Source organism: Folsomia candida, unplaced genomic scaffold (genome assembly GCF_002217175.1).
Source record: "Folsomia candida strain VU population unplaced genomic scaffold, ASM221717v1 Fcan01_Sc023, whole genome shotgun sequence".
In the NCBI taxonomy this organism is placed as follows: domain Eukaryota; kingdom Metazoa; phylum Arthropoda; class Collembola; order Entomobryomorpha; family Isotomidae; genus Folsomia; species Folsomia candida.
Window position 1 is genome coordinate 1,379,671 of NW_019091215.1, and position 17,206 is coordinate 1,396,876.

Below are 17,206 nucleotides of genomic sequence, written 5' to 3' on the forward strand. Positions count from 1 at the left end.
AATGATCATAATATAGTTGATAATTTGGTTATGGTTTATACAGATGAAGAAGACAAGGCGTGGGTTCATCCGGTTCGAAACGTCGGAAGGTAGCGAACGGCTAGGACGGATTCCAGGTAAGGTTAGAATAAATGTATCTTAATATCACCGCAAATAGTTAAAAATTTAATTGCAAATATACTATACAAATGTATATGCAATTTTAAATGAAAATCCTACACAATCTTATTGTGCAATTTAACCATTGCATCTCATTTAATTTCTAAAGCGTTCCAACGAAAGTTTTAATTGCGAAAATAATAGGCGTTCAATTATAGATTGCCAAATATATTTAACTTGTTCCTTTTAAACGAAGAGTGATGTAAGTTAAGCAGAAGAAGAATATTTCGATGTTGGGAAGATGTTGGACGTGCGTTTCATAGATGGAGAGCTCTATTATGAAGCAACATGAAAAGGAAGGTGTATCACAAACATATTTAGAAATATATTTGTCGAGGCATCTTGCATGGTAGTTACGATGAGATACCCAACGAAAGATGGCCGAGAAAAACAAGATTTCCGCCAAGGGATGCAAATATTCAAATTTCATCATTCATGATCTATTTGAAGGTGTTATCAACCGAGAATTTGTTATCAGAAACAAATTCGAGTATTTGAGTATTTATAATTCCGGAGTATCGTCAGTAGGAATGATGAAATAGGAGATAGAATTTCCTGAAGTACTAGAACGGAAACTCCGTGAACTTATAAGAACTTTGACCCTCACTAACAGTATGGTACAACTGAAAATCCTTACATTAGTTTTTCTAACGATTTTGAAAAAACCCTTGAGTGGTTTACATCCATCAAAGCAGCCAAAGTATATATCGTACACTTTTTTAACACAAAACGTGTAAAAGTGCCAAACCAATTGGTCCACGCCGGCAAGAAGAAACAATGTACGTTGGCTATACACTGGACAGGTTAAGAGATTTGTTCGTAAGTTTTTTAAATTTATTTACTTGTAATTTATTCTGAACTTTAATTGCTTGAAACTTCTTATGAACTTCATTATTTACAGCCTTTTGAAGCTATACACGTTGCTGTGATCCCTCAGGGATTGGGTCTTGTTTACCTTGACAAATTGGAGAGCACTATTTTTGTTACAAAGAATCCAGAGTCAAATTGGTCACACGTGAAGTAAGCGCCCTGAGGACGCTGGCGAATGGGGTGCGTCGCCCCTACTGTCATGCGTCGGTGAGGACGAATGGGACGCGGTGGTGTTACAGGCATGCGCGACGACTACCAATGCGGGCACCATCGCGTCTTACCATGCGTCGACGACGACGAATTGGACGCTAGAGCGTCTTATCATGCGCGACGACGAGGAATGCCAAGCCACGCGTGAATATTGATTCATGGAAATATATTCACCGTGCTGATCCGTCTCATTTTGTCCAAAGGGTGGTTTTAGGGGAGAAAGTAGTTAGGTGGGCATTCCAAAATCCTAAAATCGATGCCACTGGGCATGCAGATTTTGTAGCATGCATGTTAGTACAAATTTTGAGTGGCCGATGCCACTTCCGCTCAACCTTGGCCATTCGAGAGGCCGAGTTAGAGTAGTCTCCTGCGTCTTATTTCTCCACTGTCCCTCATGAAATAGCTCCTCCCTATAGGGCGGATTTGTCCTCTGACTTTCTTTTGAGAGTCACGGATTAATCTGACTAGGGAGAAAGTATGCATGCTTCTATCCATCCCTTCCTTATATCATCGCTTCTCACTTCTTCGCTTTATTAACCAGCAGCAACAACCAGTCAACATACGCAAGTTAGTACGCAGTTTTACGCAGTTAATACCCAATGAAGTTTTAACTAAAAACTGGCCATTTTTAACATCAACTGAATATTTAACGAACTATTTAGTGATATTGAAGTGAATTGTTAACGTGATTAGTTTTATGGTTGAATATTCGCAAAATCAACAAACGGTGAATAAATCTTAACGGTTTTTACCGGTTTTTAAACCACATAATAGTGATTTTGTTGCTAAATTCAATTCATTGGTTGAATTGACGGACGGATCATGGCACAGGTAAGCAATTTGGCATACATATTTGCATGCAGTACATGAATACATAAATGATGTCAATTGTGCATGCTTCGCCGGCATCTAATTAAATTTGCAGATGGCGTTAACTAATTGATACAGGTACACTTCCGTCATCAAGGGAAGCGCAAATTGTAGATATTACCTATACGATTCATAAACGGTAACCGTGGTCCCGTGCGATAAAATCAATCGGGAACTGGCCCGCTACGGAATAATTAGAATTCGGCATTTCGCCCCAAAGTCACGCCCGTTTTTTTCTTATTTTAAATAACATGTATTTTTTGCAGTTACCCGAGTCATCCCTGGTGGAACTGATGTATGTGACCAGTCAAATATTCGATGATGATGACCCATCCCGTCTGGAATTCCAATTCAAATGTATGTACATAATATCCCGTGTAAAATGTAAAGTAATTATATAAGCATTATTGCCATTTACTAGCTGGAACAAAGTTGATCATGAACGACAACTTGACACCATCAGAGAAGATTGAAACGTTTATCATTCCCACGACGGGGAGCGTGCAGCTGCCTCGCGAATTCCGACTGAAGCAGACGAAGCGGATTGACGAATTCCAAGCTAAAAAGGAGCCCTGAATGCGAAAATCGCATGCAATTTCTAAAAGGGTAAGCAATTTACTACACTTTTCGTTCATACATACGTGTACATTACGTAATAGATACATAGATACGACTGCATTTTGCTTAGCCTGAGGTGACCAAGGCTGCCAAGCAGAGGACGGAGGAGAGGAGGGCGGCTCTAATGACTGACAAATACGAGTTGAATTTGCGCAATGAACCAGTTCTTATGGAGAGGAAGTGGGAAAGACCGTGCAACATGGATTACACGACCATGTTGTATCTTGCTTTTGACAACTTATCACCAGGTAATCAGTAATTATAACTCATGTTATTATTAATTGAGATTGATTGACTTTATTGAATTGCAGTTGATCAGCAGAGATTTGTACGAGATAAGCGAACAACGGAGAAGCGACAAGTGAAATTCTAATAATATGAGGATTATTTTCAAAAATTTAATAAATCGAAAATTTCAGCTTTATGACAGTTCAAATGTAAATTACTATTTTTAATTTTTAAATAAATTGAACTGCCGTCAGGTCTTGTATATTACTCATTGCTAAAGCATGTCCTCTACTTCTCCATCGAGTGGAACAAGCTGCATATCATCACCTTTCTCATAGTGTAGTCATCATTGCTTCTTCCTATTCCACAAGATAACAGTTGCCGCGCCAGTAGCAGCTGCAGCAATAACCAGGAGAAGGATGCAAACAGGAATATCATCTGTACATAATAATATGATTCTTACCCCAGATTCCAGCGTTCCATCCGTTTTCAGGTGGTGGAGGCAAAGGGTAACCTTCCTTAAACCCAATTACCCTCCGGAAATAAAGGTCAGGTGGAGGATCAAAGGCCGGGAAGCTGAGACCGGTCCCGTTTTCCATGATCCCAAAATAATTTCGGGTAACGGACAGAAAATTTATGCAATCCATATTGAGTAATGACGACGTCTGACTCTCTCTCTTTTTTGTATGCCGGTGATCTTTTACTTTATCAACAAGACGATTAGAAATATGACACTTCTGTAAACTTCAAGTGAGTGGCGACGTCTGTCTCTCTCTTTGTGTGCCGGTGATCTATTCCTTCATCAACAAGACAATTATAAATATGACACTTTTATAAATAATTCTCTTTCATCTTGCACAAAGAGCAGAAATGATTCATATCAGGCACACACCCTTGCCACGACACATCATCACACACATATCAAGCTGTATTTAATTCTGATTCTAGTTGTGGGTTGGGCGGTAGCAGCTCCTTCGTCTCAACGGTGCGATACGGCTCAGACTTGTGCGAATTGTGTTAGGCTTCCTGGTTGCTTTCTTGGAGGGGATTTTGACGTCGAGCTTCGTGTCCCAGTAGGGGTAGAGTTCAAAAATGCGTTATACTTCACTCCCTTATCTTGATTTTTTAAAATAAACATTACAAAAATAAATACAAATTTTTGCATCGCAACTAATTTTGATTTTGGCATAAGCTACAAAAAAACGAAAACTTCATATTTTTATGAATAAATAATTATGCTCCGTCAAGGTGCTAACCAGGCACACCACAATGCCCTTAACTTTCTTGAGAGCCAAAGGCAGTAAATATAACCAAATATAAAATGCCAACCACCATCTCACCTTACACACCTCACCTGGTAGAATACGAATATGAAGTCAAATTTTGGAAATCTTAAGTTTTTATGAAGTTGTTTCGGATTGCCCCAAAATCAGAGTTTTTCCCATTTCTTCCATTTTTCCCATTTCCCACCCATTTTGGGTGGGAGGTAAAAATGCCCTTTTCCCACTTTTTCCCGCTGCCTTGGTCAATTTGGTTTTTACCAAACGAAACCCTGCTTACGGATTTATAGGGACTGCATATGTTCATACGTAAATCATCGTTTTAGAAATGTTCATAAATAATGGGCCGTCCGTAAATTATGTAAGGCAATAGTGGAAGTTTAAAGTGCTCCAATGATATCGTGCCTGTATATGTGACATGTGAGTGGTGTTAGAAAATCGCGGGTTTTGCATTACGATACCATGACCCTGTGGAAGGTGTCGAACGTCGAAAAAATTACTTTTGTCATGTGGGGTGTCTATTGAAAGGTATTGTCGTGTACGTTTGTAGTACGCGGGTGGGGGTGTCAAAACGGGGCAAAATGAGACGTGGGGTAATGTGAGACAATGACGGGAAAGTGCAGAAAGACGTTGTGGGCGTGCCACAAAGACAATTCCACGTGTTTTCTGTCACCCCTTTGCTACATTTCGTTTGCAACAGTTTATTATGTTTATTATTCGAAAGATTAACACATATGAAATATGATGAACTGTATTATACAGAAAGGCGCATACCCAACGTCAATATTATGTTAGATTGTAAGAAATTTCGGAAATTCAGCTTCATAGTTTTCTGGTAGATCTCTTTTCTAACAGATCCCAAGTGGTTTCGTGTATCCCTTGTACGCCTTCAGTATTGGGTCGCGTTTAGAATAAGCGGGCTTATCATCGTAATAAGATGAAATGGGGTCCATGAAAATGTGTATTGTTGTGAAGTTTCCACTTTTGTTTTCTAAATAATCCCAAGCAGGACGTTTAGCTTTGACGACTTTCACCACGGTGTGAGCCTGAATGTAGTGCCCGTAAATGTCCACAAATCCATTGCCCACTTCCTACATACACAGATAGTTATTAATGGGTGAAGACCCTTTGTAACGTTATGTCCGTCTGTCCGTTTTTTCGATAACTTTTGAACGAAAAGGTAGAGACTTGAAATATTGAACGTAAACTCCTAATATGAAGAGACAGGACGTGTTCGACGATGGACACTGTGGCATCATCACATGTGACGATGATGTCGTCACAGCTACAAAAGTGGTAAAAACTGATACCGATAGCGGTGATGCAAAAATTCTGCAAATTAGTAATTGATTGTCAATTACTCATTAGTAATTCTTAATAAAAATCAATTACTTTTTTGTGAAGTAATTGATAATAAAACTTAATATGATAAGTAAATATTTGTAGGTGAGGCTTAATTCCAATCTTTGTGTACGGAGTAATTAAGAATTAGTTACTTTCAACGGTAATTATCTAAATAAACTCATAAATATTTTTCCTATTTAACACGCCTGACCCTGACGGCTGCAAAGTTAAAAATTTGCACTTTCTAGGTCAAAATCGACGAAATGAGGTGTATATAAGTTGCCAGTGTTGGGAAATTTTCAGGAACCTTTACGATATTCTTAAAGTAATTATTTAAAGTAATTTAAACCTAATAATATAAATATAAATATAAATATTTTATTCATATGTATAAGTAGTTTTGCTGGTTCACTCACTTACCCAGGGGCTTGCGATTGGTTCATTTTCAAAAATTTTAAACCTCAGAGTAGACTTTTCCTCCTCTAAAAAAATTATTTACCCTGAATACTTAAATATTACCCAATGTTGTATTTACTATAGAAACTGGCAGATTTGATTTGTTGGATAGATAGATAGAAATGAAATTATTTGCAAGCCTGCCTACTATTTTGGTAAGAAAATATCTCCGAAAATACAGGATTGTACGAGCCGTCGACTGGTTTCGTATTCACGACGCAGTTTCGTGAAGCAATTTCGAGATGAAGATCTATGCAAAAAATTAATTAGCTCTTGGTTGAAATATTAGAGACATTTTCCATCCTTCCATGTACCAGGTTTACTGAAGGTGTCCGTGTCAGGGGCATCACTAGATAGTAAAAAAAATTTATAACACAATTAATTTTTCGTTTTTAAGAAACTTACTGTATTTCGAACCGCATCGTCAAATTGCGAATGATCACGGCCAGCGATGGTGTTGGAAATATGAGACAGATGACCATGCCGACGAGACCAAGTTTGATTTTCATTTTCTTGCGGAGTAGGATTGTTTAATAAGAATGGGAGTACATGTGTTTATGGAAGAATGAAACGAGAGGAAGGAAAGCATGTCAAGAATTACATAATGGCCGGATGTACTCACATATTGTTTAAGAAAAACAAAGAGCGTGACGTCCTCGCACTGCCCGATTCATAAAGTTAAACAGTAGAAAAGTTAAAATCTTTATAGTTATGTATAGATATTTATTGATCACCTTGACATTTACCAATTCGTGACTTTCTTGACAAAGTTTATAGGCTTAATCTGTTTAAGTGAAAGAAAACGCGATGGAATTTTTACATGAGTCCCTACATCGTATGACTTCCTGAGTGTATGTATATATGTACAATTGCGGCATATGAAGCTAATATAGACATTACCATTAGTATTACCGTCTCCAAGAAGGGGACTAAAGAAGGAGAAAGACTGTGCATAGATCTACATACATAAGTTCTCCAAGGGTGTGAATGCTTACATAAATTTCTATAAACACAAACATATTTACATAAGTAAGTAGATATACCTTAAAATGGTTTGAAATGGTTTTTCTCGATTGGCACGAAATCGACGTTTTTGGAAAATGGGTTCCCGCCTACTTTAAACTTTATCACTTCTTCCATCGACATGTATGGTATGTATCCAGAAGAGCAGGCAGGCAGACTAGAAAACTAAAACTCCATCGCTTTCCATCATCTCTCTCTCTCGCCAGTTAATAATGGTAAAAAAGTGAACTGAATACTTAGTGGGGGCAGGCTAAGTGTTAATAGCTCATAACTTTAAAACCGCTGAAGATTATGAAAATCTGATAAGTGCATTGGATTCCTCGTGCGATTTTACATAAGAAACACGAATCCATTTGTAACTGCTTGCAAAGCATACCCACAGGGAAAATATTGAAAGGACACGGGCGGCAATAATTTTTCACCAAAAAAATTGTAGCAGAAATAGCGAATTTGAAAAGTGCGACAGGGATCTAACGGGTACTTTAATTTAGTCCAATGGATAATTAAAATGTCCATAGGGACCGCATCGACTAAGGACAATCGAAGAAGAATTTTTTGAAAACCTCTAAGGACCACACCCATCGTGAAAGCGCTGAAAGATAGAATCCGACGAAATTCACCAAATTTCAACGGAAATCGAGCTCACCGCTGACAGCGTCGATGCAAATTATCCAATGAGTGCTCAAATTGAAGCTTGGGCTTAAAGCTTCGAAATGTGCTACTTGCCATATCCTGACCTTCCCTCAAGGGAAAGCCAGATTAAAGAAATGCACACTCTAAGAAACCCGGTAACTAAGTTATTACCAGGCGGAGTATCTATGTGACTCTACCGCCAAGACCTTTCCAATGGTACCCCACTTATGGGGTTATGTGAGACTTGACCTACCGACCTTTTCTATCAGCACGCAAAATTTGTTGACCTTGGAAAAAATTGAAAATTTTTTGACGAATCTGAAAATACAGTCCATTCAGATCAGTTTTTAGCAAATATGAAGAAAATCTATCCAAAATTGAAGAAATTAGAGCAATTTCAAGAATGGTGATAAATAAGCCAACTTTGTACGTTGACCTCATGTCACTTTCAGGTCATGGAGTACGAGTAGAGCCTAGCGCTTCAGAAAGACCCTTAAGCATGCCCTGAGGATTATCCGTGCGAAGTTTGCCCGCAGTGGGCCTTTTGGTTGCTTCACAACGAAGGGAGAAAGTTGACCAGTTTTGTCAAAAAAGGTAGTGCTTTCGCCCATGCCATTACACGAAGGGGGTCACGGAAATTTTAAAAACTGATTAAATCAAGTAGTTCAATCCCGGTGAACAGGTTTTTGAGCTAAAACACCGATAAAAAAAATAAGATGTTTTTTACCGGCGATAGCTCATGGAAATCGTCAGCTCAATTAATCAAAGATTAGCAAGTAAGTATATTGATGAAAATTATAAAAAAACTGAATAGAAGTGTATAGTTTTTTTTAATTTCACCAAGGCCGGGATCTTCACGCTTACAGAGTTCAACTACATTTTAAAATACGAATACGATCTGTCATCATCGGGTTGGCGTGCTCCGCTCCTAAATAAATATTCGCAGAGTACGAATTATGGAAATCCTAAATCATTACGGAATTCTTAATGCCCTCTAGACAAATAAGAAATGAGGAATTATTCTTTCAGTCTTTAATCATATATAAAGTTGAAGTGAATTATTTATTCCGTAGCCACTTGTCGCCAGTATACATATTTAAATATGCAGAGTGGGGGGTGAACAGGCGTGTATGGATAATTAAATTTGTGAATTTATGGAGATAAATGGGGAAATTTAAAATAAAACATTTGACCCGATAGTATTTAATTGATTACAACTTGTTACAACGTTTATTAAACGGGGCGTCATACAAATATACATATGTATATAAATATGTATATACAAAAGTTGGCAAAATTGGTATCACTATAAATCACTATAAATTTACATAGTTATATATATATGTATGTAACAGAGCCTTAATAACAATTCTTAAATTTAATAGGGTAGATATTAAAATTTAACTAATAAGCAGATTTCTTGTGAAATTGCCGAAGAAGCAGGTTGTTTGCATCAGCTACATAATACGTGAGACACTGACTCAGTTTACCCGAAAACCCCAACCATCCCCAAAACTCAGGTGAAACTCCTGGGTTTGCAACAGTAAAACCCCGGGGGTTTCGCTCACCCTGACCGTAAGCGATGATCTTTATCCTCTACAATTTATTTTATTTTTACAAAAACCAGATGCGTTACTGCAGATATATATTATCCCCACAAGGGAAAGAAATAAAACGTATTTATACATTTACTCTATTTACATACTGCATATAAAATCCAAACCTGGGTTTAACACACCCGGCTATATGTTATTCGACATGTGAAGTTTCAAGGGTAACCAGTATCGCGCAGAAATTGTGTTCACGATTTACGACCTGTGAACCATACTCATGTTGTAGCTGTCAGTGTAACCAAATTCGCACTTTGCCCTAGTTACATACAAATTTTTCCGCTTTCCAGAGTAGTTCGATATGAAAGCAGTCGACGAGTTTGCCAAGGATTAAAACAGTTCATCATACAAAATAGGAAATGGTAAACAATGGTAGGATACTGGAAAGCACCCTATCCTGCGCAAAAGATTCTCTGTACTGCTCGTGTCCTTTCAACATGTGCCGGGCGTTAATAGCCAAACGTGAATGATGATGCTGAGTATAGCAAAGGCAGGTGCACTGTGTGCGAATCACTAAAAAAGTGGACAAATTATTTTCAGGTACGAATCCCAGTCGGGGCGTTATTTTGGTTTGCATTTTTGTTGACATTTTAAGAGTGGATGGTTCAGAAGCCACAATCCCTTTGACATACGATGACCTGGTGACCGTGAGGACGGGACGAAAGGAGAGAAATATAAAATTTTCGGACTTTTCGTCCCGTCCTCACGGTCACCAGGTCATCGTATATCAAAGGGATTGTGGCTTCTGAACCATCCACTCTTAAAATGTCAACAAAAATGCAAACCAAAATAACGCCCCGACTGGGATTCGTACCTGAGAATAATTTGTCCACTTTTTTAGTGATTCGCACACAGTGTACCTGCCTTTTCTATACTCAGCATCATCATTCACGTTTGGCTATTAACGCCCGGCACATGTTGAAAGGATACGAGCAGTAGCCAAGAATTCCCAGAGAATTAGCATAGCGTCGGACGATTATTTTAAAAGGGTCAAGATGGGAGGGGTACGTAAACCTTAAGGAAGTTTGTAAGTATTTGTTTGTAGGGTATGTGCAGAATATCTGAAACAATTGTGAACAACTGGAAATATCTCGATGAGAATCCTAGATTAATTAAGAGGACGATTAAGTGTTTAGAAGAGCTAAACAATTCAGAGACGCGTAGTTCTGGTTTTCCACAACGTGCAGACTTGAGCGAAAGGGGCGAAATTATAAACTGTTTTTTAACCACACTCCACGTGGGTATGGTTCTAATCGACTTTTCGATTTAAACACAACCAAACCAACCTATAAATTAATTTTTGTTAGCCAAGCTTATTTGGACATCCCGAAGTAACCTGCCATTACCACGTGTTACTCGAAATGATATTCACAAGACATTTACATACAGTTCTTTCGGAGAAATTGAATAAAAAATAAAATTATATATATAACCAAAATCCAAATCAATTTCCCTATTGCGGAAATAGTTAGTTAAGTTAGTGTCGAGGACATACCACAATTTCACAAACCTACACTTGATGCAGATATTAAGAATCATTCCTTCTATCAGTGAGGCGGTGGATGTAGAGAATTCGAATTCTAAATATAATAAGTTTTATGAAAATTTTGTGTTATTGCATAAAGCTAATTTCATCAACTAATCGGTAGTTTCGTGTAAATGGATTCGATTAAGGAGGGAGCCCTGAAACCTTCTCGTCATCGGTATTGATACCCACAAGGCCTTCTCGTGGACAAGTTTCAGTGTCAGCCATCCAGATAATCTTCCATCCTTGGGCAAAACAATAAACATGAGAATTATCCTTTTCCTCTTGCGTGGCCGGCACACACAATATTTTATTTTCCCATGTGCACAGCAAGACGTTATTGACCATGGCAGTGGATCGGTTGAAGATTTCTGAAACGACTTACGCTCTATGCCTGGATATTTGAATGATCCGCGCAAGTCGAAATAAAATATACTTCCTCATTTATGTAAAGGGTGCGGCCCAAACTTTATGGGAATTTCGCCGCAAGTTCAAGCCCAATTCAGAAGGTAAACTATGAAACTGCAAGGGTCAGTTGGGCAGATCTTCCGAAATGCTAAACGCAGCTTTTGAATATGGCGAAACATGAAATGCTCTTGCCCAGGTTCATGTTTCTATATAAGGCCCGGCATTTACGTACATTTATACAATAAAGCCCTTCCTATTCCTATGCAAAACGGATTCACATACGAAGGATTGTCTGATGATATCTTATTTAATTAAGGGGCTACCGCCTGAGTTAAAAAATTTGCAAGCATATAAATCTCAAAATATACCACAAATTCTTGCTGTAATTACAAAGATCCGAGAGTGGTGCAGTAAACAATTAGTAAACTAATATTGTGTATTGATAGCCGAGCTGCAAGAAATAGAGCAATACTTAAAAAAAACTCACAGCGGAATTTGTTAGAATTGGATATATGTCAACGATGACTGGGAGTTTCAGGAAGGCCTATCTGTTTCTGTCAACCAATGACAAATAAGCAGGCTCTTTCAACTCTTACTGGCCGTAGTCATTTACACCACGTCTGGCATCGAAACCATTTATACGCAGGGATAATATACATAGTGGGGTCATAAGTTCTCGTGAATGTATTTCCGGTAATAAATCCCAAAGTATTAGAGCTATCTGTTCGAAATTTTTATGGATTAACAAGGTATTAATATTGTTTAGAAATCATAACTTCTTTGTCAAGATTTCGTCCACGGGCAATTAGACAAGACATAACTCGTGACGGCCACAGGTTGATCGTGGTACGCGCCAATTTTCGTGCAAAAAGTATTTCAGACTTTTCACCGTTGGCAAAAAATTTAATAGAAAAAAAGGCCAGATATTTGTTGTACAGAAGTCTGACATCCGTTTAAGTATGCGGAAGTCAATACGAAGTCATCACCGTGGTGTGCATGGGAGCAAGTTGGCTGGAGAAATGAAATCTGTTTTTTACCGCAAAGGGTACAAGTTGAAGCCAAGAATTATTTTCAGAGTGTCCTAGAGACAAACGTTAATAACCTGAACCCTGGACCCTCCGAAAATCGACATTGGACCTTTCAACAAGAATCTGCTCATGCGCAAGGTGCAAAATTGTCCAAAACTGGCTTCAGACGAATTTTCATGACTTTTTTTCATCCGTAGAACGGTGCTCAGTATCTGCAGACCTTAATCCCCTAAATTATGACTGGTGGTGAAAATTATAGGTACAAGTATGCTCTAAATTTCACCCAAGTGTGGAAGGGCTGAGGTCGCACTTACTGAAGATCTGGCGCTTTTCCCTGGAAATCCGTGCGTGCCGCGATCGAGCAGTTTTCGCCACGACTTATGTCTTGTGTACAAGCCCGTGGAGGAAATTGTGAAAACGAAGTTATGATTTCTAAACAAGATTAATACCTTGTTCATCCACAAAAATTTCTATCAGATAGCTCTAATACTTTGGGCTTTATCACCGGAAATGCATTCACGGGAACTTATGGTCGGACTATGTATGTACCGGCCAACGACATGGGAAGAAACTCTCGCTTGGTCAATTCTTTATATGCTATCGAGCCCGGATAGAACCGACCGGATGTGACATTATGTATTAAGAAATAGTAAAATATAATTTACAATTCGTTAAGAAAAATAGTGAATTATGTATGTGAGAAATACAGCTGTCTGCGACAAATCCTGGTCCGTCTGCAGTCGGAGAATATTAATTGTTACGCGGAAAATACAAAATCAACAATTTTACTAACGTATATTATTCATAAGCAAAAATAATCATGTCTGGAAATTAAAATACACTTTTGTACTTGAAGCGATCGTAATATTTAAATTACAAACTTATGACTGATGTACTTTTAATGATACACATCACTAACTATAAATTTGCAAAGTGGCATGGGTATTGGCATGACATTGGATTGGGCATACACTCGAAGATGTTAATTGTTTTAAAAATTATTGCGACAGGCGCAAGTAATTGCAACAATTGTTGTTGACTCTGATGGGATTCACCACAGTTTCTTAACTCTCATTTCCTACTTGTCAATTAAGTTTAGTCACATTTTGCTCCCTAGAAACCTGGACCCTTGTGACATTGCCTTGAAAATATCCTGTTGTGAAAACTGGAGTAAAAGCGTTTTTTGGGCATTTTTGAGTGGGTGTGGCGGGCGCAAATGTGGCCATGGAGTCAAACCACTTCAGGGTTTTAGTACACTCATTGGTCCCTACTACATATCCAAAGGGCATCAAGATCTGTTATTATCAACCTCGCAAGCTCCCCTCCTGAGTGAGGATGAGAATGCGACTATATCAACGAAGCGTTCATCAAAATGTGTCCAAGGTGTCAAATTCTAAAGAGAGTCACTCTTTAATTTTATAGCTCTGGCCAGAGAACCCTTTCCTACTCCGGATAAAAAGCAACAACGTTGAAGATTTTATGCACGCATCTCTAAGCATATGTGCAGGGTTCGCTACCCCGGGTTTTTGTGGGTTGGGGTTTTTGGGGTTTTTGGGGTATCAAATCTCCGGAAAAACCCTAATGCTTAATGGGGTTTTTGCGGGTTTTTGGGGATTTTTCCGGGGTTTTTGTAGGATTTTGAGGCAGATTGAAACAAACCTTTAACTACAACGTAGATCAATGCTAATTAACTTTTCTGCTTCATCTTGAAATTTTGACAATTTTCATTTACCACTTGAATTTCTAAATACCACTTCATATTTCCAGGTTTACATTTCAAACATGAATTTTCGATGTAACAGTCCAAATCAATGATAACGGTTAAAATTGCATGTTCAAATTTTATATTAAATTAGTTTTCTCCAATAAATAATTTTAAGAATTCTGGTTTAACCTGCCCCATAATCTACAAAAACCCACAAAAACCCACAAAAACCCCAAAAACCCCGGAAAAACCCACGGGGTTGGGTTTTTCTACAAAAACCTCTGGGTTTTCCGAACCCTGCTTGAAGCTTTCTTGCTATTTTCCGTTAACCATAAAAATGACAAAGGGAGATAAGTTTTTTATGATCATGTTAAATAAACAAGCTGCTTTGGGCACTCTTACTGACCCCGTATGCCGTTCTCCTAATTGCATTAGGGAGTATGTAGAATTTATTTTATAGCGCTTCTGTTGAATGAGGCGCATTATCTGTAAACTGCAGGTTTGACCAACATCTTAAATTTTTTTGAAAACATTACAAAAATGATACAAATTTTTGCATTGCAACTAATTTTGCTTTTGGCACAATTTACAATAAAAATAAAACTTCATATTTTTAGTCAATAAATAGTCATGGTCTGCTAAGGTGGTAACCACATCATCCGATAGCCGTCAGAGTTACTAAGTTCGAACTTTGACCCAATAACTTTTTATATCCTTGGTTATTTTATGAGCCGGACTACAATTTGTAAGACAAAGATTTGACATCAAACAAGACAATAGCCAATCGCGTTTTTAATAACATTGGACCTCTACTTTGAGACTTCATATAAGATCAAAAGTTTTGATTTTGGACCTCCAACCATAAAAGGTTTGAGATCTTTTTAGAAACATGCAGTTTGAAATGGCACGATTTATAAGCCAAGTTTCCTTTTCATAGCCTCCAATTAAAACTCGAAAGACATAAAAACACTTTTCAACACTAACGCCACGTAAATTCGTGGGGCATCTCGGGTTTGCAAGTTTCAAAATGTTTGTTCCACAACATGAAAGTTCATAAACTGAGCATTGCAGAAAAATAAAAGAGTCTACCAAAGTACGTTAAGGACTAAAAAAGAGTGCAAATTTTTTTTAAATCAAAAAACTATGATGGGAACTACGGCAAAGTTGATCTCTCAGAGACTTCGAAATTAAAATGTTTTCACTTCGCCAGCCCCTCGGATGTGAAATATTAACACGAGCTTAAAGTGAAACTCAAATTCTATGTGAAATTCCTAGTTTGGCTGGCTACGGTCGGTTCTGGCAACATTTCGCCACCCTGTATTTGAACAGGTACCATAAATACAAAAGTTAATAGAAACGGATTTTTTGAAGCGGCCACTCCTTTAGATAAGGAAATTTCATAATCTGAATGAAATTTTATTTTGACCGAACCTCGCAAGCACCCATTACGCCAAAGTTTGAACCGCGTACTTTCGTGCTGAAGAAGTCGATTTTGTGGTTTAAAAAGAAAACCTCGCAAATGCCCCTCAATTGCGACAAATCGATAAATGTTAGACCTTTTGCAAAACAAGATACTCTAACATAAACTTCAATGCGAAAAAGCTGCAATAATTCAAACGTTAATTAGGAAAAATCAATCAAATTCGAGGGTTGGTTCGGATTTTCGGATTTGAAGTCGAGAAGGGGCTGTGCCCAATCCACCGCGACAAAAACTGGTTGGTATGATTACCACCAACCCTGCACCGAAGACTTTATAAAAATATTCCAACCAGGTCGAACTCCACAGGTCATGGATCACTGTCTAACTTACTTTGGGACACGGTATAAATGGCATCAATTTTGCCACAGATCAGGAGAAGGAGTACTTAGGAGGATACCACCACCAATAAGTTGCCCCTTGAAAGATACATCTCTACCCTCTACGACCATCGAATTAAAACTCAGGTGGGAAGATATTACGAAGGAAACAATCCAAGCGAATGAATGCTTCAGAATCAAGACAATCCTCGACAGTTATTCACAAGAGGTGTTCTCCACTCAAGAACGCCAGGATACGCCAGAATACTACATGGATAAAATAAACTATTGATTACCTCTATCCAAATCAGCATAATGAGGACGATAAAAATGTACGATATGGATCATACCCCTCCATTACAACTGGCGAGGAAATCTTCTGACATTAAAATATTGTTAATTCTTTTTCTACTTCAATAAGCATTTTTAGAATTTTCGAGCAATTTTCATATCTACGAGGATGAATTTCTGACGCTCATCTTCATTAGAGATTCGGGAGCAGGATCAATTAATGAAGCTGCTCGACACAGTCAATAATCCGCAAAGGATTTTATCAAATGTATATGTATATTTCAAACACTGTGGCACTATTATTAGACGGGTCATATGTTTTCTCATCTGCTGAAAATAATGCGTGGAAATTTGATGCTCGGTCCTTTGGATAGAAGTCTTAGAATCACATAACATTCATACATAGATCATGTATGCCGTGAAAATTAAATCGATTTCGTTACGTCTGGAAGCAGTTCGAAATTATAAGAATTTGGATATCACAGATTTAGAGTATAAACAAGTAAACGCCTGCATATAAAGCATCACCAATGTGCGATGCATGGCTCCTACATAAATAAATATGCAGCCGAGCTTATCTCCAACATTTGTGTAACTAGAAATATTTGTTTAATATTATATGTTGTACTATGTGCATTTGTTTATCCCTTCTTCAATAAATTCATATAAGAAAATTACGCAGTTTCCCGTGAATATGCACATTACGATTAGGTTAGCTTATCTAGAGAAAGACTATTATTAAGATAATGCGGGGGGTAACGGGTAAATCGTCGTTGCGCAACTCGTAGGCGGGTAGGGTGGCAGTTCGACAATTCGTAATAGGGTAACTCGTGGGAGCGAAAAATTTCGTTCAGGACGCCTAATATGTATGCTATACATAGATATGATACTTCTTTAAGCAACACAAAGGGATCTCTGAACGATTTTTGTTTGCCATTATAATTAATTTCTATACGATTCAATATTTCTATACTTGGTAACAAAATTCAATCATCTTGTCTGTTATGCATTTCAGGTTCAGTTGGTCATTATGTATTTATGTAACTTAAGGCCCAGTGGCAAAATATTTTACTCAAATTTAAAATTTAACCTTCAATCCGTTGTCAGTAAAATGTTCAATTTCGCAGGAGTTAATGCTACCGTTTTGTTAG